This window comes from Zootermopsis nevadensis, unplaced genomic scaffold, assembly GCF_977971745.1.
Source record: "Zootermopsis nevadensis isolate Lab colony 2312 unplaced genomic scaffold, Znev_1.0 Znev_ptg000009l, whole genome shotgun sequence".
NCBI classification, from domain to species: Eukaryota; Metazoa; Arthropoda; class Insecta; order Blattodea; family Termopsidae; genus Zootermopsis; species Zootermopsis nevadensis.
This window is the reverse complement of record NW_028259141.1, coordinates 7,834,136-7,858,675: the sequence shown is the minus strand read 5'-3', so window position 1 is coordinate 7,858,675 and position 24,540 is coordinate 7,834,136. Positions and strand designations below refer to the sequence as shown.

Below are 24,540 nucleotides of genomic sequence, written 5' to 3'. Positions count from 1 at the left end.
GAGTAATTAAAGCAGCCATTACACTTCTGTCTGCGTCTCCCTCCGCTCCTTCCAACACCCAACCTAATCTGTGTTCCAACGGACAAATCTGCATCCCGTGTGTCGATTCAATCTCTTACTTCCTTCCCCGGTCTAATCGATTTATATCGCTGAGTTCTGCTAATTGAGTCTTGTAGCATCATTCCTTGTTACAGGCACTAGTCGCTTGACCTCGGAGTAACTTTAAGATGGGATCTTAGTTCTATTCCATGGGGTGCAGTTCAATGTAACAAGGAATATTTTAGGTTGGTGTGATTTTGTAGTACCTAACACACTGACTTATATTTTTAATTCTTTGTTTCTCCCGATGGGAAAGATTGTTTTCGCTTTGTGTTTGTAGCACACTAGAAGATGTTAAAAAACTATTGGCAGCTATAACGATAAGATTGATGCAGTGGCTTCCAAAGTTGGGAGAAGGGGGTGTCCTATTTCACACATCACACCGTTGACGAAAGCGTGTCAGTTGAATTAATCAATCGATTATATACTGATTAGGTACTTCGGTGTTTTAACAGTTGCGATGTTGACAGGATCTATGCAGACCGAAATAAAATCGTAAAGACGATGCCGTTCATATTTCGTGGTAATGTTCATTCTTGCCTCATGGCGTTCAGTTTAACACCTTTATCGCACTTCTGCCGGAACGAGTGTCGTAAAATATGCGTTGAGGTGGCTTATTCAATGCCGAATTTGTAATGAAAATGTCGAGCATTCCTTTAGCGTGTTGTTTTAATGGTAACTCGAGATTTATGATGTCAAAACTCACATTATACATGTAGTTTCTCACCAGAATTTCGAAGAAGCATGTGGTTTTCATTATCGGAGTTGAAGTCAGTCTTGACTGGATGGTTAAGTGAGAATTTCCTTGCAGCGAAGGGGATCGATTTTCGAATTTGTATCCTATATATACTCACTGCACTGATATCTTCAGCATGGATACGTGAAAGAGTTTTCAGTTTACATACATTAAGAAATTAATTATCGCACATCTATGTTGATTATTTTTCTTTACCGAGTTAGTTGGAATCTGAAGATGGATATGACGTATTCCCCCTAAACTGTGGGAAGTATTTTTGTGTGATGGTGGCAACTGACGTATCGTGTAACTTGACATGTTACAAGGACCTGAACAGTGAGTTTTTGTAAGCCCGTACTCAGGCGTAAGAGCCGGATATTCCACCCGTCAAGTCGGGCCGCTTCACGGATTCTCTGCCCAGAAACATCACAAGTAGCAGAGACGAATGAGTGCAAAGCGTGTATTGTCTAATCGTAAAATTCTTCAGATCAAGGACGAGTGCTTTAAAGTTTGTTTTTGCAACAGTCGACAACAATAATTGTCAAGTTTTGACGTGTAGCTAGCGAGATTAAATTAAGAAATATACGTTCACTTGAATTTTTAATAAAATTTCACTTCATTCAGAGAGATCCTGAGTGCGAGGTCAGATATGAAGCCCATGCCTTTGGACAGAGGGTGTGATAATGTGCTGCTTGGTGCAGTGAAAAATCGGTATGGAGCATTCGTTGATTATTAACAAAGGAAATATATGGCGAAGAAAAAACTTTTAGCGACAGCGTTATTTGATGGATATGCGATAAAATTAATACTAGCGTCCGCGTTGTTAGGAAAAGTACTAGAATGTTCTGTCGGCCAGAATCGCATTATTGCTGCCCTTTGGACACGACCCCCACTCTTTAGTTTAACCAATCACTTATTTCAGCCCTCCACTCATCACTTCACTGCTCCCCCAAACCTTTCACCCCAAAGACGGTTAGTAAAACATTTGAAATCCTTCAACCATCAGTACGAGTTATTCCCGAACTCCAGCTGGGAAAACCTAAGGACGAATAACGAGATCTTACATAGCTTCTTTGTTGATGTGAAATGGTTTGAAGTGATTCCGTATTCTGCCCAATCGTCGCCGTTGAACGTTGGTTGCTCTCCAAAATCTTTAAAACACTTGAAATGGCTTACGATGCGGTACGACTTTCAGTCTTACAGGAAAACTTGACTGTAAGTTCATATTCATTAATTATTGTGTTAATTTATGAGAGAATTGAAATTTATATGCTGCTCGAAGTATGAATATACACAGAAATCTTTATCGAGTATCAACGCGAATCTTATTTCTTTGGTTGGTTGTTTATCGAAACATTATCGGCTGCAAATCTGTGTATGAGACGATTACTTCGGTTGTAAGTTTGATGGTGTAATAAGTATCAGAAGCAGTCGGTGTAGTTTGCGTAAACACGAACATCCGATTTGAGGCCAGTGACCTCAGTGATATAAATCGAAAAAGCATCGTTCAATATTAATGAATTGTTATTTTATTCGTTGTAGTAAATCGGTCGTCGTAATTAGTAAATTAAGTGTAGTTGCATGACAGAATTAAAAACAAATACAAATAATGGTTACGCCACTACAGCAAAAAGTGGCCAACATAAATGCATTAGAGGAAATTGTATTTACGCGTCCCATTTGTGCAAGCAATCCACACGCATTTGATTGTGATAATGTTTCTGTAATGGCAGGAACCTTGTATTATCAATCGACAAACTTGTTTTTTTTGTGTGTTTCTTGTGTCTCGCAGTCTTTATACATGGTCCTCCCATCTTATTTTTTGTTTTATAATAATCTATAGTAATTCAGTGGAGGACGTTAAACAGTGAACTGGACAGATAGTTGAAATGTGTTGGGGAAATTCCGTCCAGACGTAGAATTTGACGACCGAGAATGGGATGTAAGAATATTGTTATGTTAGAATTGCGACCCTATGAATGAGCTGTAAGTCGTTGAGAATAATAAAAACGTGCAATTTTGTGTCAGAAATTTTAGAACAGTGTCTTAAACAGAATGAAATCTAGGAACACCATAATTGTTTGTTAGTTATTAGGCAATGAAGTAGTTATCTGTCTATTTATAGCCCACTCCGCGATGCACCTAATTCCCCCTTCCAAGGTCAAGATTTTGTATTTATCGATACTTGTTCATGTTACATATTAATTTGAAGGTAAAGTTATAGTATAATTTTATTGTGCCCATAAGTATTTTATTAAATATGCATTTTTCTGTCACTAATAAACATAAAAAATGGGAGCGCCTATGGGTGTAAATATAAAGAAACTCAAGATTAAACCAATCTGGACACATTCTATTTTGTTATGAGAGGACAAGAAATCCATAAAGAATTTTTGTTAGTAATCCTACTGGAAAATACCAACTTGTTAGAGAAAGATGAATATAGGGCGGTCACTTACGAGGGTGAAACGTTGATGAAAGTGTCCCAAGATCATGTCATTTTGGGGGGTTTAGTTTTTAACTTTGTTAATCCGCAGGTTATGTTAGCATTGTGTTAGGACGTACCTGTTCACGTGGACCTTAATGTGTCCCAGAAAGCGTTAAAGTAATCGTCACTGTTATAATGTATCTGCAACGGCTGGGACGCTTCAGGGAGAAGAGTAATTTCATAGTAATTATAATCGCATCCATTGTAACATAATTAATTAATCTCAAATTTGGTTAACTATACCCAATTTATTGAGCTATAAATACTAACATTTGTAAAATAAAGTAAATATTCCATCCCTTTCAAATGTGGGACTAGTAATTTACTGAAGGGTGTAAACAATTTTGTAATTTTATCGTTAATTAAGCTACAATTTTGATATTAGCTATAAACAAAACTGAATACCAACTGTAATATGAGCAGTGTTTCTAGCCCCCTCGCCTTTTTCATGTTTAAGAGGCACATGAGAACAGCTGACGAGTAACAAAGGTTCGGAGTTGCGTTGTTTTTCTTCTTATCTCATCATTGTTCCTAAGCTACGGTATCAGCTCAGTTGGCATCACGGTTCTTTCTTATATGATTCATAATAACGAGTAGATTGGTATAACTGTGACATTATAGACTTAGTTGTTGGGCTCGGTGTTCGAGTCTAAACCGTGTCACTGGCATTAGTTATTAGTTTTCGTGGTTTTCTTCAGCTATTCAGGATTTTTGAATATTTTTTTTGGGTATACCACGATATACCAACCATTCATGATCACTCTCTCAGCTTATTCAGTACTGTATAACCTTCGTACAGTTGGTATCGTTAAACAACATGAGAGCTAGAAATCAGAACTTTTGTTATATCTATGATAGAAAAGTTTAATTTTACAATTGAAAGGTTTGTTATTATTTAATTGTCCTTGTTGGATTACGTTGAAGGTCTTTTGAATTACATTTTTTATTTCTCTTAAATTTCGCTTATGGAATGTTATGTTCATAAAAGCATAGCGTGTTCCCACAGGAATCAGCAAAAAAGAATAATTTGGCCATGGTCATCAAATTTGCAATTTTGGAAAGTTCCACATTAAGAAAATGCCTTCGGAGACGACCCACGGACGTCCATAACATAAGTCATTATATTGTTTATTGAAGCTTTAACAGATGAATAATGGAAGAATGTTATTGCGAAATATTGTAAATATTTTTAATTCACATACGTAATAAAGAAATACTGTAGCGATTTATTGGCATATTAATTTGTTCAGAGAATGTATCTAACTACAAAGTACAGTGCTTCGTTCTCGCTCTTTGATATATCTGGAAAGCTGAAATATTCTGTAATATTACATTTGAATGACCAATATAATAACTTTATTTTGTAAATCTCACTTAACGGTCATTGGTCTGTATAAAAATTGTTGGAGTCCGCATGTTACTTTAAATGTACGAATGGTTTAATTCCGCACTAATTCTCTCCAGGGACGCACTTTATAAATCCCCTCCCTACTCTCAATTCGTAGTAAATAGTTAATAAGCACACAATACTTTGGGGGGGGGGGGGATTTTGGAAACTTTTTCCCCATCTACATTTGATTTTCTGTCCGCTTTATGAATTTATTCACCTGTGCTTTATCCAGTGTTCACCAATTAAACCAATAATTAGATATACATACCCATAGCATTCCTCTTCAAACTCGACCCCCGACTCCATCCCGGTCTGGCCTTCCACTTTCCTCACTCTTCGGTTTACACACACTGACCAATTCTAATTTTGAAATTGCAGGATCAATTAATCATTCTCTAAACCCAGTTAATGTCAATACAGTTAAATCCACTCTACTTCTGTAGCCCTGGTTTGTGTTGTGCTCGTTTGTGTAATTCAAAATGTATACACAACGAAACTGTTTCAATGCATTTATTTAAATATTAGAACTTAATTAGTGTATCTTTGTAAAGTATTAGGGGAGAATGTTACTAAATTTGCTTTTGATAATAGTGTGAAAACCATGGCAACTAATGAGTCATGGTGGCTAAACTGTAAATGCGACATTTATCTATATTTGCACTGTATTCAAATAAATATTTCTCACTACACTGAATCAAAGTCTCGTCATATATAAGTACCATTCCGTCATAATGATGTTGCAGCCCGGACTGCCAGATGACATGACGTTGGTTCCCTGTTTAATGTACAGGTTGGTGCATTATTAATTCTTGCATTTGACTTTTTTTAGTTATTTGTTTTTAATTTTTATTTTTTCGGTCGGTATTTTTTTAACTGTGAAGTAATTATTTTCTCGAAACATGTTAAAATTGGATAAATACTTCCATAATTATGATCAATTGTCCTTCGTCAGGAATGCTGGATGCACTAAATTGTTACAGTGCACTTTTTTCTATATTTATAAGCAGCAAGAACTTTCCAGTGCTTTAGTATTCATGTTTTCTGACCACGCTTGTCCTCCTGTGTCTGGGTTAACTTTGGAATTTCCGATGTGTGTTTGCCTTTTTTACTTCCGAATGTGTGAACAGCATCGGACGAAGACCGTGGGAGGTTGGGGGGCGGTGTTTAACACCCAGCAGTGCCCAAACCGACATTCTGAATGTGCGAAAGACCTAACCGATGCTGTACACAGCATCAAAACCGTCTGACGAAGCAGGTAAAATTCAGTTTGTATGTGTACTGCGTACTAGTGATTCGGAGGAGACGAGAGATGAACTCCGTAGCAGCTTCATGCTTTGCCTGGTATTGCGTCCTGACGAAAATGTATAGGACGTATCACATTGTACAGTGATTTATCAGCTGATGACATTATTTAGCGTCTAATAAGTGTTGTCGCCACGGTGGTCTACCTTGTAATCCTGGGGTCCCGTGTTCGATTCCCGGTGGTGCCCGGATTTATAACTTGTGTTGGGCAAGGCCGTGGTCCAGGTATCACGGGTTTTTCCTCCGGGGCTTCCCCGGTTTTTCCGTGTCATTCCAACAATTACTTCATTTTCATTATCATTTACACACAGAAGAAGGCAACGGCAAACCACTTCTAGATCATCTGCCTAGGAAACATGTAAACAGGTCCCCTATCAGAGGAAACTTGTTCCTAATATCATCAAGGGTCGGCTCCGACCAGATGGTTCAAAAATAAGTGTTGTAGTTGTTAGAAAAAGCTAAATATTTTTAAGTTCCCGTGTATAATTCCACCCATCTGAACTAATCTCAAAATAAAATCAATAAAGAAGTCTGTCAGTGTAATGGCAGACAGTGACCTGAAGACAGAAGTAGAAAGAAATGTCGAGACAATAGACAATATCCAACACCGGTTAATAGTAGTGGTAAAACGAATCGGACTATACCACAGACGTTTAGACAATCGAAAGAAGATTGGTATGAATAGGTGATTATGAAAGATGCTTTGTAATAGAAGGAAAACTGAGCGATCGCCGCCTGCGTTTTGTTTGTTTCTTACTCTGTTTACCGACGTTGTATCAGTCGCATTGATTGTGCAGTGTGAAATGCATCTAAAATCTCACACCTCACCCTTTTCCTAAACAAATCCCTGTTATTATGCATATACTGTGTAAACATTATTTAAATTATATTTTGTCACCGTTTGTTTGTGTTATCCTGTGCTACAATAACACAGCGCGACAAACAAGGGATCCGAAATTAAATGTTATATATACACTGTACATCGTTTATTCTTCGAGGCCCTGAGCTGTAGCTTATGCACCTTAAACGTAAATCCTGTATTATGTATGAACAGAGACTAAATTAGAAGTGGTGTATATGCCCTGTACTCGGTTTAACGGCCTGCTCCTTTGTCAGTGTCACAACCTCCAAACATCTGTTAAGGGTCGAAAACCCGCTGAGCAGTAAATATGTCAGGAAACTGGGTTACAAGTCTGTTGTCACACTACATATTCACTTATTCATTTCCCAAACATTTAAATTCCTTGTCAGCTTACTAAACGGACCCTTTAGGTTACGTATAAAGCACGAAATGTCAACCAACTCAACATCCGAAGCATATCCTAGCTTCAGCTGACTGTACTTATCTGTTTTGCGTGAAACCTCTAACTGCATAACGCTGCTTTGATTTAGCTGTTGAGGGGGAGACATTTTTTTTCCCCAGAGTAAAGAGGCTCATGGTTCTACGTGGGGCGAGGTAATTTTGCAGGTCCTCCTCCCCTTCTATGTGCCCATGCAATGTGAAAGGATAAGCCCTGAGTGTTAGGATTTATGTTTGCAAAGGGTGATATTCAGTGTTGGTAGCTGCGAGGGGAGAGGGGCAAAGCCAGCTAAGCTATATGTGTCATTTCAGGGTAATTTATCACGATCTGTTTTGCCAGTTCCAGCACTGCCATTATAATGCTGGCTGCTGTACAGGGCAGCGCGTTCCTAGATTTTTTTTAACACAAGTGGAGCGTGTACACATGGGTGTAATGAAAAGAACTTTTTGATAACGTGTTTGAAGAATTGTCAGTTATAATTATACTAACAAAAGTATTCTTTCTTGATCTGGATTCTTTTTTAAATTAATCGTATCGAAATAACTAAATTGCTTATAGTTGTATCACGGTTTTAAAAGGAAGTCAGGTGATGTGTCTTTTAAATACCAAATAATTTTATTTATAAAAATAAATGTATGTCCCATTGCTGACTTATAACAATTACATAATGAAGTTGGGTTTTAATAATTAATTGAGGTTACACGCAACGGAACGAGTAGATGGGATTTGTTCTGGTTTGGAACGAAGTTAGTATGCTGGATTTAGAGTGAATTGTTTGTTGGAGTTACTACACCGTGTACAATGCATCATCTTCATCAGCAGAAAAACCAAGACGAAACCACGTTGCTACTCAGTGCGGTTTGTCTTAGAATTCCTATGCTTTACCGATTAATTCAATAGGCAAAGCGTTTGAATTCTGAAACGAACTGTGTCTGTTTCTAAATATTCCACAGACAAGAGGACAACAATGAAAATGGAAGATAAAAGTAATTTTATGATATGTAAATAACGGTTATGGATTAGTCATAGCATGAATATATTTAGTCATATACAGGTGAGTCAAAAGTATGTTTACAAACTTTGTGTGCGTGTTCCTGGAACAAAAATAAAAAAAGAATTTCGTATGAACATGTGGTCGTAAATGATTCTTTTTCAAAATAATAGTCAAAAATAAGTTTCAATGTATGCCTTTGTTGCCAAGGACAGGAATATTTCTTTATAACATATGTTCTCCGCACATGCCCGAGCACGACGTACACAACACTGACGGATTCGTTCGTACACGCCAGGGTTTCCTCGAATCATGCCCACTTTATATATATATATATATATATATATATATATATATATATATATATATATATATATTCAATACAGATAGGTCGAAGACTGTTTATTTTTTGGTTTATGTAACGACGTTGCCAATTGCTTACACCATATAGCGTCATCAGGGCGATGAAATCATCGTCCTGATGACGGAGGCAGTATGACCTCTGAAACGTTGGTTAACATCTGCAACTTTTCGTGCACAGAAATGTATTGACTTATCAGACAGTTTAAAACCCTATAACGACATTAAATTTGTCATGGTTGTCAGTGGCTTTATACCGAAATTGATTAGATCTCTTTGCATGAACATCGTTCAATTAGCAGTAGTTAAATTTGTTCGCTGAGTGGACGTCTGTTTCTCGCTAAATACATTTTTGTGTCACTTTTAAATTGAAGCTAAAACTTTGGTCGTTTTGTCGGGAACAGAACACATGTTTCTATCGATAAGTAATTCTTAGCTTCGAGCTCTTACAGTTTCAGGACAATGATATGCTGTACTTATTAATACCATGTTTTGTTCTTATATAATTAGTTTCAGACAAAGTATTTGTGTATTTTAAGCCATCTGGGTGCCTTTAGGCCCTGTTCTGTTGGGTTGTAATTTCGATACTGGTACAGGACATGAGTTTTTTTTCGGGGGGGCGGGGGTGTGTGACCCAGTTCTGTATCTGTTGGCGCATCAGCACAGCACATTGGAACTGGCATGTCCTTTCCTACTTAATCGTGAAGTTGTGCCATGTGTTAATTAAGACTTCAGGGCTGGCATTTCAAACCGAGAGTAGAGAGTTGGTACCCAGTAAAATTTAGTGTTAAAACAGAATGTGAAGAAATCTGATTGATACACCTACTTAATAATAGTATGTTCGTCACGTACATTCAGTTCCAAGCCAGCTGACACCGAGCATCTTGTGGAGATTGTAATGGGTGTACGTGGTTTAAAGATTTTTCAAGTTGAATGGAGACGAGTACAAAGATGGCTGTCTTATGAGATATTGGGCCGTATAATCTGGTAGAATTTTACCGTCGTTTCAGAGATGCTACTGCCTCCATTAGCAGAGCTTCCATCATCACTTATCGTCGTGATAATCGAGGCAGTAAGCAACATCCCGGAAAGCAGTTGTCTTCACATTTTAAAGAGTTCATGGATGAAACGCTAATTCAAATAAGTAAATTTTATTAGCATATTTTTTTTAATTAAAATCGCCTCGTTACTCATGATTAAACATGGACAAACAAATAAGATAAGGTAAATAGAAGCTTACATATTAATTCCAAATGCTCCAGCAAGTAAGGAACAGTTGATTAAAGTAAATTAACAAGAATCAACTGAACTTTTATTTTATCTTTCGACCGAGAAACAGTATAAGATTATTTTGTGACCATTAACTGTAACCACCGAACGGCACTTCCTGGTTTGATTTATTCTTCTGCTGGAGAAAATAAAAACGTTTGTCTACTTGTATCTCGTGAAACTTAGAGACCTCGTCTCATCCCTGTCAATAGTTTGGGCGAGAGCAGCAGAACGGTAGTTGTGTTCAATGAAGCAAATAGATCGATGTGTGGGGGGAGGAAGTAGTTTCATCAAGATGGCGGCGACCTGCAGACACCAATATGTGACATGACGACCCAGCGGGCCAACAGGAAAGCCATTTATTCTCGTCACATTTCCGGTAGAACGCTAACAAGGAGGAGATATGTCTGCAGCGTTCAGAACAGAATTGTCTTCTGCCTAATCTCATGGTCCCAGTTTGTACAGTAAAACATCTCTAACTTGGACACTTGCGGTTCCACGATAATGTGTCCAACTTACAGAGGTGTCCAGGATAGAGGGAAAGGGGGAAAATCATCCTTTCAAATTGTCGTGTAATGATAATGTGGTAATTGTTAAGTATTATGGAGCCCTTCCCAAAAAGGAAATTATTGATAAGAAAAGTCAAAAGGGAAATTTAAATTTTTACAAATTTTGTTTTCACTAAATTAAACTTGCATGGATAAGCTCATAGGGAAGGGCACCAATACTTTACGTTTACCGACAATGCAATCAATCTATTTACTTACATAATCTAACTACTGTAGGCTTGCTCGAATTAAGAATAATTTAATTATTAATTATAATAATCTTTTGAAACCCACTCTCGTGGTTGCACATTACACCCCAGCCTCAATGATGTTTTAAATGTTCAGAATGTATTCTTTTTAATTGTACTTAAGGCATTAGCTCAACATATGATGTCACTTATTTCTTGTAAAAAAGTCCGTCACAATACACTGCTTTTTTGCTTTTATCTTTGAATTTGTCCATCCTCTTTCTAATTTTTGCCGCAATTCGAATAAAGTTTCAACCATTCCTTGTTGGTTATGAGCGAAAGCAAACCGTTCCAATTTCTGTTAACACTGTTTAACTCAGTTGCAAGCTCAGTACTGACAAAGTTAAAACTGTACCAGTAATACTTACTGTAGTCCAGTGAAGGGTTCAACATAATTATTCCATTGATGTGTTCAAAGTCTCACACCTTCAACCATAAGGTAATCCTCAGGTAGAAGGCATTCATAAGTCATAAATTCAAAGCAACAAAATACTAACTGTAAACGTTTCCCATAAAAGCATTGAAGCTAAGTGCATGAACCTGTCCAACTTACAACAAAAGGGGTGTTCAAGTTCCAGAATAAATGGGTGTCCAAGATATAGGGTGTTGTGGACATGTAAAATTATAGGATATTCGCTGGTTACAATTAAAAGTGTCCAATATAGGGGGGTGTCCAGGATATAGGGGTGTCCAACTAGAGGGGTTTTACTGTATTTACTTTTATGTGCAGAACATGGAACCCAGAAAACTTTGGATTTTACGCGCCAGATGATCGAGGTTGGCGTGTATCATGTTACGAGACTGTCTCTGTGGAATTGCGTCCTCCTATGGGTCCTGTGTCCGTCCCCACGCATGATACATGAATGAATACGGAGAAGCGGTGGAGTTATGGACGGGAAAAGGACTTGGAGAGTAACCTGTCCCAGTGCCATTTTGTCCACTATAAATTCCACAGAGACTAACCTGGGTGCGAGCCCAGGACTTAACTGTGAAAATCCGGCGACTAACTGCCTGCTCTATGGCGCTGCCGTATTTCATGTTACGTAAAGGTTTTTTAATGCAGAGAGAAGGGGGTATACTGAGCTAAAGTGGGGGAATTTCATGGATGTAAATGAACGGATAAGTAGGATACACAGTGGAATGAATTAAACATTAAACGATAGTAATATTCGAGTCTCACGTAGAATTTAAGATTCAGTAACTCCGTGGGCGCTGTCCTTTTTTTGAACCGAATAACAGCTCAGATTATCAACAAATTCCCCGCTTTTATAGAGCACAAATGTTCTGAAGCATGTTACTAAACGTCTATTACTGTAACTTATCCTGAGACATTAGAATCCATTCCTCACCCTCACCTTCTATTTATTTAATGTTAATGTTATCCTCCCGTCTACTTCTAGGTCTTCCAAGTGGATCTTTCCTTTAGGTTTTCATAATAAAATTACACGTATTTATCGTTTTCTCAACGAGTGTTACATGGTCCGCCCATTTCATCCTGGTAATGAAAAGTAAATAAATAAATTTTACTTGCGGGATTTATTATAATACACCGCAGATGCCGCACTAAGTTACAGATACATTCTCAGGTGTCTTATTATATCGACTGAGTAGATCAGAAGGCAGGGTCAACACCGGGATCCTGTCACTGAAAGTACCACCTTGCTTCGATAACTCGGACTGTAAATTAATCAACACATCATGAGGACAGAATTTATGTTAGCTGTCACATTCTGTAGTTGTAACTTCATGAATGTGGACAAAGGCTACATGATCATACGTTCTGTTGGATGTACCAACACAACAACAATTTTAGAAACGTGAAATAATGCATTTACTCCTAATATAATAGCCAATGTCTGTCACTCTTGACTGTACGAGTGCGCCGTTCGTGTGATGCGGAATAAATTTAAGTTAATTTCTGACTGTAGCAACTCTGTTAGCAAGAAATGCTGCCTGCCTTAGTCAGCGTTTGGCTTGAGTCTGAGTCAGGCTGTCGGTTGTCGGTTTTGTGTTGGCTTCAGTCGCCCCGAACATGTTTTATAATTTATTTTACTTTATAACGACATATTCTAAATTTTGTTATTTTAATGCAGTACAAAACTATATTATTCAAATGTAAGCAAATTCCTTTCCAATTCTGATTGTCGAACGATCCCACTGAAGACTGATAGTCTGTTAAAGTAACTCAACAACTCAGTGTATAAGAAAACAAGGACCTAAACAACCATACCGTATCACACATTTCATATTGCTTAAAATTCTTTACTCATTCTTGTTAAGCGTAGACGTTGTTAATCTGCAATGTAACGTTAAACAAATGTTAACATTCGGCCTTCACTGATTGATTATTTCATATTTTTCTGAATTTTTAGGACATAGGAAGTTGCTCAGTAACATTGTAAGCGAGAGGCTTTGGTCGATCGGCAGGTTTACAATTGAATTAGTTTGCAACGTCTGTGGAAAATCTCGTCTTCGCCATAATTAGGTCGGACTCACAAAAGCCATATAAGACCTGAAACAAGAATCATTTTGCTTATTTCCAACACTTTAAACGAGTAAACGCGTTACGTTTTCTGTGTCACACACCTTTATCGCTTCTCTCTTTCGTAATTTTAGACGTCTGTTGACCTCGGTGTTTTAACTGGATTAAAAAGTCGAGAGATTTTGTGAGCCCAGTAGCTATACCGCGTTAGTTAATCAAATTTTTCTGTTGAAATAAAAATACGTCGTACCGCGTTTAATTCTGTGTTACAGGCATTATACACGGGTCATATGTCAAGATGCTGGCATTACCTGCACCAAGTTTCATATCCTACTAATGGTAGCCCCAGACTTATAACGCGATCAGTGCTTCCACATTGTAATAGGCCTGCCAGTGCAGTTCCATTATCTTCATCTGTGTTTATCTACGCCCTCTAGGATTCAAATTGGATTACAGATTAAACACTTTTATCCCATCATTGAATATAATGTGAATAGTATTGACCGAAAATAGCCGTGTCATAGCTCAGGCGGTTAGTCACTGGATTATCGCGTCGGAGGCCCGGGGTAGCTGCCAGGTCAGTCAATGTGGGATTTATGGTGGACAAAGTGACACTGAGACTGGCTTTTCCCCGAGTTCTTTTGTTTTCCTCTGTCATTCTCGTGTATCATCTGGGGTTAGACGAAGGTACCCTTAGAGGCAAAGTTCTATAGAGATGTAGTCTCACACCATCCCAGCAATAACAATTAACATAAATGTGTACGACAGCAAAGTTCGTCGTGAGCTGCCTCACGACTTCACATAGATCGAACTGATGCCTAAATATTAGATGATTATTTATTTGCTCATATAAGGTTGTGTGATTAGAAGTGATGAATCTACATGCATGTTCTATATATGTTGGGTTCTGAAAACAGTGACACGTTTCTGTAAAACATTTAAATTGATTTTCTTTCTTTGTCGTTAAAGGATTATTAAGGGTCAAGATTCAATGTATATGTGTTCTGAGATGAGATTGAGTTTGATTAAATTGGTTTTATTATAATCTGGAGGTGAGTTGTATCCAGGCTTGTGATTCTTAGTTGTTAAAATTCAGTGCTATATCAGCTACTTCTTGCTCAGAGTTTCGAATTAAATGTAAAATAAAATATTAGTATAAGAAGTAAACGGACATGTATATTTATACCAACGCTTTAATTAATTAATTTAAAATAATTGCAAATGAGTTTTACTGTAACCACGCTTTTTTGTCCCTTAGCTGAATAGCAATTCTGCACACGGAATTGAATTGGTGTATTATTTCCTAAAAGATTATAGCCAAACGCTGTTCTTAGTAAAATATCAGTCAGTGGGCTGCTTGATCAGTGATCGAGGCGGACATCACCATCGAGTCTGCCATATTCCAGTGTCATATTCAGTCAGTCCCAGTACAGTCGATGTTAAAGTGTTACAGGCGGCCTGTGACAAGCACTTAAGTACCAAGCTCGGATCTTCAGCAAAACCTAATTACACATAACTAGAAGGAAGTCTAATTACCCATCTGATACGGAAATGATTCATGGTGCTTCACCTTCGGTTAGAGGGTGTAATGTCAGCTGGTTCGGTTCCCTGCTGGTCAGGAATGGATGGCTCAGTGTTCTGTACTAAAATTTGACCGTTCCTGCCAAGTAGTACTAATGAATATTTCTGTCTTCTGGGTTGTTGCGCCGTATACTATTACGGTATTATGGCGCAACAACCCGGAAGATAGAAATCTTCATACTCACCGCTGTTAAAACCTCTTATCATACATAGCACTAATGAGTTTTCGAACTCTGTTCACGTAAGGCAATAGAAAGAAAGCTAACCTGTAGATTATTATGAATCGGGAACTTTCTTTCAGAGTGTTTACAGTCTTATGTTCTTGTGATGTTGAATCTTGATAATTATTTTACAGGAATTTTTATCAGTTTCTGAAATTGAAGATGATTGTCTTCTGCCGTGTAGATTCGTAAAAATCGATCGAGGTCCCAGGGGTGCTTACGGCCTCCATCACCAGGGCTGTAAGTTCTGAAGATAGAGGCAGCAAGCACCTCGGCTGTCTTTTCGAGGCATGCCACGACTGCTTCCTTCTATATCCTTTCCAGTTCATCGTTCACAACCGTCGTACTCTTCGTGGAGCTTCGTTGTACCCCACGAATTAAAATTGTCTTGTTCTGAGCCACCCTTTTTGGCTTCTGTAGACCTATGTATTTTGAAAGTGGTTTGTTAATTCTGCCGTGCCATTAGGCGTACAAGCAGTTTCGATGTCACCGATCGATCCTCGTTTCACAACTGCAATCCTCTTCTTTTGCTGATTGGAATGTGGTTTGCGACGTCGGCTTGTCATCGCCGCTAGTACAAACTCTTAATTGGTTCTTAAAACCCGTTTTCACTGTGCGATAGAAATGTAAATCCGCTTTGACTGCGGTTTGAATTGACGTGGGGGGGCGCGCTAAGAATGAGCACCTTAGATTATTGTCTTCTCTTTAGAAAATGATCATATACACTTAGATTTGTCAATGATATTGCAAAGAAGTGGAGAATGCTTGATAGTTTTTGGAATGATTCAGAAGAGCGTTGGAATTAGTTCATGAAATACTGATTTTACTTCCATAATCTTGATGTTCAACAGAGCAGATACCTCAAAAAATAAAAAGAAACAATTTGGTTCTGAAAGTAATTATAGGTGGGTGTTGAAAAACGCATGTAATTCAACTCAACGTTGTCATAAGAGAGGCTGCAGAATTCCCATATGTAGTGTTTTGTTTCCACATGTACGAGATCTAGAAGTCCGTGTTAATGTGAAGTGATTGATGGTGTTATGATAAAGTCAGCATAATTAGATGAATGAAATACGTATTACAGCTTTAATCTTGTGAGGGCAAGGTTTATGTGAATTTGGATAAGGATAAATTAACCCAATGAAGCCAAAGCTCGTCTGGATAATATTTTTACATTCGGTACGTACCACAAAGAAAACACAAGAATCACCATTTCAAAGATCAAGTGGTTACAAGTTTTAAGGAAATGATCGCTGTTTACACTTTACATTGATGCAAGATCCATAAATACAATTTCATTGTCAGTGATTGTTAAGGCAGGTGGTACATATCGTTACTAATGGGCCTAGAATACTAGGATGAATCGGTTCAGAAGCCAGTGTAAATCGGGATTAGACTTGTGAATTATAACGTTTTTTGTTACCATAAATTTGATGTCGTTGCAGAAATTCTGTATTGGACATTATACATTATATGAGGTACACATGATATAAATATCATCGATGATACATTGATTAGCGTAATAGCATAATATTCGAGAGGTCTCAGGTTTGTTCCCAACCACTGTCACTAAGTTTGGGTAAAAGTGATGTCCATCAGTATCGTGACAACCAGTCACTTGAAGACGGGAGTAAAGTCAACTACCGAAACGTCTTATATATTAGGTATGCCTCAGACAGTGGATGGTTTAAAAATAGTATTTCTGTAATGAATCATCCATTGTTACAGGCATCTAGAGAATTATGACACTACAAAATTTGTCACTAAGCAATATTATTTTGTAAATAAATGGTTGTTCTTTGTTCTTTGATGTTAATCTCATGCTGATTAATTAATGAAAACTTCCATTTATTATGTGATAAGCTTGTCTTTCCTGCGGTGATTGGCTTCTGGGCCATCCACACACCCCCTTCTCGTATACATAGTGTGAAGGAGGGTTGTATTGCATTCTTGGCTGCACTGCCAACGTCTTGTCTCTTTAAGGAAACTCATGGAAGAAAACTGAGATGTTGAAATACAGACAGTATCTCTTTCCGTGTATATTTAAGATATATACGCGTACAAGGTTGCTTAAGCAGCTTTAGTAACTTACAGGACTTGAAACTTTACACTCGGGTTACCACAGAATTTACAGAACTTGTACAGAATGAAAGAAAAATAAATCATATTTCTGTACTGACTGTTTTCACAGAATCTCTCAAACAACTTTTCAGTTTGTTTTCTTACAAGACGCTGTGATTATGAACGTCTCAGTTAACGTCAGAGGCAATTCGTAAGACGAATTTTAATGTACTTTAATGAAACAGACTCAAATAAGCTCGTATTTAGGTTGAAATGATCTTCCGTGCGCGTGATTATTAAATGAGAGCTGAATAGTTTGTACCTTAATGACACGTTATGCTTTGTGAAATGATTTTTATTCGAACATGAATGTTTTCTCTGTAATTTAAACAGTTTTATAGAAATGTAACAGTGATGGTAAGTTGTGAGTGGGTTATGGAGATTACAGTACGAATCTGTCACTATCGTACTTATCAGTACTGCTACAGCTTTAATGACTGTGAATATTCACAAGTCTTATGCCAACATATTATCGAATTTTGTGCTACTGCAGTTAATAACTAGTTAAGAGATATTATATTTTGGACAGTATGTACACGTACTATTAATTACGGATCAACTATTATCAGTGTCCAATGAGTTACATATACTGCTTTATATTTAATTCAGTAACGAAAAAAAGTTGAGTAACCAAAAACCATATTTCTGCACAGAAACATGACGTGTTTCACGTTCTTGTTTAAGTGGTATAAAGCAGACGTTAAGTTCTGCTGCCATTGTGCACATGTTTGTGTGTAAAGCTGCGGGCTATGCAAGGTACAGTGGATTAATTATTCAAACGAGAATTAACCCTGATGCAAAAGCATGCTGGCCACTGCGTTTGATATCCTTCAGTCAGTATGGGCTCAGTTTCCAGGAACAATTAACGAAACGTTTGACTTTGTTTTAACACAACATTCCTCTCTTTCACTGAATCTGATGATATTACTAAATTTAATAGAGGGTAATGGACAGAATCGATATTACAGATTTTGTTTTTATTACTCTTATTACAGAGTATCATCAACGAGAATTAAATTTCAGGAAGTGAAACAAAGCGTGATAAAAGCATTTTTTTGGTGATGTTTCACAAAGTATAAAATCAAGCGCGGTTCATTATATTGTCTCATGTTCCCAAACTCATTTCCCTTGGACCACTAAGGTTTAAGGAAATGCGTATACAATTCTCCAGAAAGAGATCTTAATGGCCAGTGTTCTTTTTGTGTATTAATGTTAGTTTTAAGCAAATTGGCAAATACTGGATACTGGGAACGACCCGTTCTTCAAGTGCCTGAGCACTGCGGGTCCCAACTTTCAGTTGGCTCGATCTATAGACATTTTGGTAGGACACCTTGGACGAGGAATCGGCCCGTCGCAAGGCCTCTACCTGTACACAGGACAATATCCATGGCTTGAGTGGGATTCGAACCCACGGTCCCAGCGACCAAGCGGCACAAGGCCCACGCCTCAGACCGCGCAGCCACTGCGGATCCCAAATTGACAAGTACTGATATTAAATCATGAAATTTCCTATCCGTATATAATAGGGAAAACTGGAGAGCTCTTTTTGGGCAGAACAATGGACCTGTCGTCAGACAGAACACTAAATAATCATTCAATTCAATTCAATTATTTATTATTTGTGTGCCAATATAATTAATGCCACTTTGAAAATTAATACAAGGGGGATATAAAATTATGACAGTGAGAACGTGATTACAGACTGCTTGTGAGGACTGAAGACATGGCCTCCCGTTTTCCTCCGTGTCGTCCATAGTTCTTGAAGAAGATCGGGCGCCTTCTTTATGTAAGGTTTCGGAACCGGTCGGTTTCCGACAAGTCGAGGGACAGAAGGTGAACGAACACATGTCGCTGAGCAGTGTAAAATGAAATATAAATGCATGAGCGTGTAAATGGCGTGTTATATGGAGACTAATAACATCATATTCCATTCTTATTATTAAAACTACTACATGCAGCTCAAATATTATGGATTTATTCTCCAAGTTACGCGGTTACAAATAACTGATTTGTATATTAGTGTATTAGTTGATTAACTCCTTCAAACTTCGTAACTGTCTAATGTTATACATCGTGTCAACGCCTTTCATATTCGGCAGTAACACGCTGTGCCAAGCGAGCTACAAAACATATTTCGACTTGTAAATGCCACCCTTTACGATTTGAACCAGAAGACCTCCGACTATTTGTGCCTCAACGCAATCCTCTTGAGGCCACTAATTATGTCACTGTTTACTCCAAGGATCAGCCCCATTAGCAGCAACATTGGAACGGGACTCGCGTCCTGGACCATGAAAGAAACCAAAGAGGCTTTTGTGGGCTCAGCGGTAGAGATGAGTAACTCTCGCCCCTCATAGCGTCGTGACGCAGGAACTCTCACAAAACGGGGATTTTCCATTCAGGAATAGATGCTTAGAGACTGCATCCCTGTTCTCCCAGGGACCTAGAAAAACGACATTAAGAAGGAAGTATATGTATCGTAATTGAAACGAAAGATCTCAATTTTTTATTGTGAAGGGGGCTGTCTTCTGGAATTATGCACAGTGTTGTCTACTACAAGATGTCCGACGTTTCAGAGGCATTTACTGCCTCAGTCATCAGGGAGGTGATCGAACTGTGAGAACTTTAAATCTTATCACAGATATTTGATTAACTTGAAACGTGTGACAGCAGAGATGTAAGTGGTCGGTGTACAGATACTAGGTGTGTCCTTCGTGAACTCCTTACCTTTTGTTTAATTTCATTAGAGAAACTTTGTTTGTGTTGGTGTGTTCATTGTGTTCGGTTACATTAGTGGCTTTTCTTCACAGTCAAAATATCTTTTCATCAGTTTGGACAATCAACTTCACTTCATGACAAAGTTTCTAGTGCTTAAATTAGTGGAATTAATGCTGTTTGTGATAGAATTGCTTTATCAGCATTTCATTAAAGAGCAGTCCGTAATATCAGAAATTTTTTTATGTGAAAGTAAGTCAAAGGCCTACTCTTCGTGGTCGAGATTTTCTACACAATTTTTGTATAAAACTAGTGTTTTTCATAACGGGTGTTTTTTTATGTTTATCAATACAGGTGGCTGTTTTTAATGTTTTAAAATTTATTTCGTTAAATTACAAAATGTTAACTTTCATGTCACAATTAATTATGTTTAAAAACGTCAAACAACTTCATCATTGTGTAATTTTTTGTGATTTTGCTATGCCAAATCCATAATGAAATGCCTACTGTATTCTTCACGCTTGTCTTTCTATTTATTGAGCAGTCGTTCCTATTTTAAAGCCCTACGCTGCATAAGTCTATCTTATATCACCACTCACTCGTGATTTGTTTCTGTAATATTGACTATACATCAGCGAATCTCTGAACTAAAACAGGATAAATTAAACTGGTGAGCTGTCTCCTGCGTAACAAGAATTTTTAGTATGATTTATTAATGATAAAGCGGAGAAGTTCTTTGCGTTCTCTCTTTGTTAATGCACTGGCCAGACAACAAAGGAGCTTTGTGGTGTGCAGTCAGCACACACAACGTGTAAATTCACTGAGTCATACTTTTAGTGGAAGTGAATTGGTTAAGTCATTTGAGGTGATTTAAGCACCGGACCATTTGTCTGTTGAATATTTTTACAATTTTATGGCTACCAGATGAATTGACTATTCCTGCAGGGGGTAAAGGAACCTTCAGAACAACAATTAATAATAAATATACATCCAACTGTCTTCTGTGACTGGCAGAATAACACCCTGTAACTGTGTATTTTGTCAACCTGATCAACAAGTTTCGTTGTTTTACTCAGCTTCTCCTCCCAGAAATATTTAGGCCTCTGTTCAGGTTTGATTCCTGATTTCTTTTTTCCATATGCAACCGCGTCCAGACAGGTTCTGAACCAAGCCTCCTACCCGTTGTGTGCCCGAGGCATTTTCTCCAGAGCTAAAGTCGCCAAAGACTGAAACTGATAATGTGTTTGCCTCCATCTAGAGCCGGGGTAAATGCGTGAAACTATACCTCCATTTCCCCATACACCTTCGTTACAGTTTGCGTGTATATGTACAGGTTATCAGAGTTGGAAGAGAACCTTCTGACGTATGGATCGAAATTGGAAAAAAGACTGAAACTCCGTATCTTCATATAGTGACACACACTGGAATTCTGAAACCTTCAGCCAGTTGCTTTTGAGCATCGTTTGAAAATAAAATGAGTATGCACAAAGGAACATAATTTAAATCGTGTGATCAAAAGTTTTACCGTGATTAAACTCGTACTTCCATGTTTTACCGGTTCGGACGAAGACTTTGCTGCTAACGCCGTGGTAATGCGACAACTTCTCCGTAACCTTCTTGAGGCAGGAAGTCTAAACGAAGAGTTTCAGGCGTTGCTGCACGACTTGCAGAGAAACAACAGTTGCTGTGGGTTTTACTTTAGAGACATTAAATAAATGAATTAATGCTGCAGTTACAAGTTATTTATAGGCCTGTTTATTAATAAGAGAACAATGCGGTATATGGATTGTCTGTTGAATTAGGCTATTCATATTCGTCTGCATACTAATGCCTTTAATATAAATGAGTGATTCACTGATAATTGTGAACTGTAACTTAGGTACTAACATTTAATTAAGAATTAGATCAGTTTCACACTAAAGCACGCTCGGCGTGGTCTATTGCAAATAGGTGACCGCTTATAGTTCCGGAAACATCCAGGGTAAGTAGCATTTACCTTGGTATTTTGTGTGATCGCTGACCACTTAACTCCCACATCACTTTGCCGCCGGTTTGTTCCTAGAAAAAAAAACGATCTCGAAAGGTGTATATGTAAATGTATTTCTGACGATCAGTTTCTCACTCATTGCGACACTCCCTGATGATGGGGTCAGGTACCGTCCCCGAAAGTCCGATTTTTTTTCTCCTTATAGATGCAGCTGAGAACCCCAGAAGACTGTAGAATTTATTCGCCACGAAGCCCACAAATTTTATATACGATGAATGAGCCAAGACTTTTGAAAGCATGAGGGCGATTATTTATTAATGAGACAATGAGTAATTTTGATCTCCAGTCTTTGGAAATAATGATCTCAAGTCTGTGTCTGAATATGTGTGATCACGCTTTGCCGGGTCAACACACTTAATCCAATCAGATTAAAGTGAAGGCCAACATAAAGGTGTTTGCTCTACGCTGCTTCTCGCTTGTGGGACGGATAAACCCTTTAGGGAAGATGGCCGCCAGTCGAATGTCGCGTCGCGCTAGCTCAAACCAGTCTCTCCAGCTGCTACCACAACGGCGCACAGACCACTGTTTGTATACAAACCATCGCCACATTGTGGTAATGACCACCTCGAGCTGTGGTGATGTGTCACATTTCGTTTATTACCTGGTGAAAACTTCCCTGATTGATGGTGCGAAAACCCCCTTTTAATTGTATTCCTGTTTTAATTATAGGTGACGTGAATTACAAAATTCGCTTTGTGCATTTTCTACTAAATTGCATAAAGAGAGAACACACAGTGACATAATTCGACTCATTTTGTATGTAACCTCGTATTATTAAGTGGAATGGTATGACAATAAAACTGCAATTAATATGTAGCCCTGAAATAGTTTGAAAAGTAAATATTCGGAAACTAAAGGCTTAATTCTTAATTACAATTACGTTTTGATAATTAGTTCAAAGTTTATGTAATTCCACAACAATAAAAAAATTGCCGGAAATTATTCTGTAATTTTGTCACTTTGATTTACACTGTCAGACTGAAGAGCTTAGCGGAAAACCGCATATTGACATTGCAGAACGTTTCAAATTTTGGTGGCGTGTTAGTATTTTTTCTCGTCGCCACTGCATCTAGAACATCTCCAGACCCAGCCTAGGTATGTGCTACTCTTTATCCGTGGGTAAGGCATGAAGCTCACCTTAAATTAATTTTTGCGGATAATGGAATATATACTTTAACCCTCACGATTTCATTTTGCCTAAACTCGAAAGCAGTTAATTTTAAATACGGAGTTATTAATTGTATTTATAATTGAAGTTTACAAGAAACTCGTCAAAATTTTTATATTTCTGTTAGACCTAAATTGTGATGTTTCAGCCAGATTCCTTCTTGTAAAATAAATCCGAGTAGTGTGTTATTTGTTGCATAAATGGAGACCCGACTTGTGTTTGATCACCCGGAAGCCCTGCTGACATTCCTATAATCGCAGAACGTGCCGATAGCTTCACCAGGTCGGTTACTGATTCTGTGATCACGTTACTGGCCGTCTATAATTGTGGTTATAAGAAACCTGCACCCGCGACGTAACTCATTTTAGGTCATTATTAGTATACCATAGACGTGCAATTTTATTTAGCTATTTATTCAAGGATTTCAGTAACCTAAAAGAAATATTTTTCTGTCAAGAAAGGTGGATTTTACTGTAGTCTTGCAAATGTGTAAAATAATGATTTTAACATGATAGGCCTACATATTGACGCATGTACGTGATTAGAACAAGTAAAAAGAAAATGAGAGACTATAACTGATTTTTTTTTTATGTGGACCATCTGGAAAATCGCGTGTTCTTTTAATTTCCACGACGCCACCTGCGCAAAGTTAAATTTTGCTTTTGTGTTTCTCCATCCTGCGCTGTAGCGTAGTTACGCTTCTTCATCGAGATGGCAGCAATTATTTTAAATTCGCTGTAATTTTTTTGTTTCCCCGTTCTATTCACACTTGCATCGCAACTGAACGCGTATCATAACAGCTGTGTCCGTTCATTGTAGAGCTAGTATACGCAGCCTGTAAACAGCAATTCGCTCCTCGAAACTCTGCTTTTATGTAAAGGGAAAACAGACTTTGCTGGCCTGGGCTCGGGTACTGTGGCACAAAGGTCAGAGGTCACTGACAGACAACTTTGACCTCACTTCCGCTCTTTCAAAGGTCAGATTGTGGCGAACGCGAAGAATTCTTGGGCTATACATAAATTTCGTAACGTATTTCACGTCGTCTGTTCCATATTCAAACGTTACAGCCTCTTCAATAGTTTTCTTATGTTTAGCTTTGGTCCTGAAGGTGATGAAAAGTTCTGATCTTCCTGTGTTATAGCCGTTATTCCAACTGTGTTGTAGATCAGTGGTATTCAACATTTTTTGTTCGCGTACCCCCAGATATAATTTCTCTTCAACTTTGTACCCCCAAAGTTGTTGGAGTATAATTCAAGTTATACATAGTATATAATCTACATCTAAAATAAATTAAATAAAGTACATTACTGATTATTCAGTGTTTATCATAAAATAATATATATATTTTAAATTTCACGTACACCCAAAAATGTCTTCGCGTACCCCCAGATATAATTTCTCTTCAACTTTGTACCCCCAAAGTTGTTGGTGTATAATTCAAGATATACATAGTATATAATCTACATCTAAAAT

At 37.9% G+C, this 24,540-nt stretch overlaps 1 protein-coding gene across 4 annotated transcripts in view; it reads left to right on the top strand.

Moving 5' to 3' along the window:
* mmd (disintegrin and metalloproteinase domain-containing protein mind-meld) overlaps positions 1-24,540 on the top strand; it is a 587,218-nt gene that overhangs the window by 320,075 nt on the left and 242,603 nt on the right. The window lies entirely within an intron of this gene.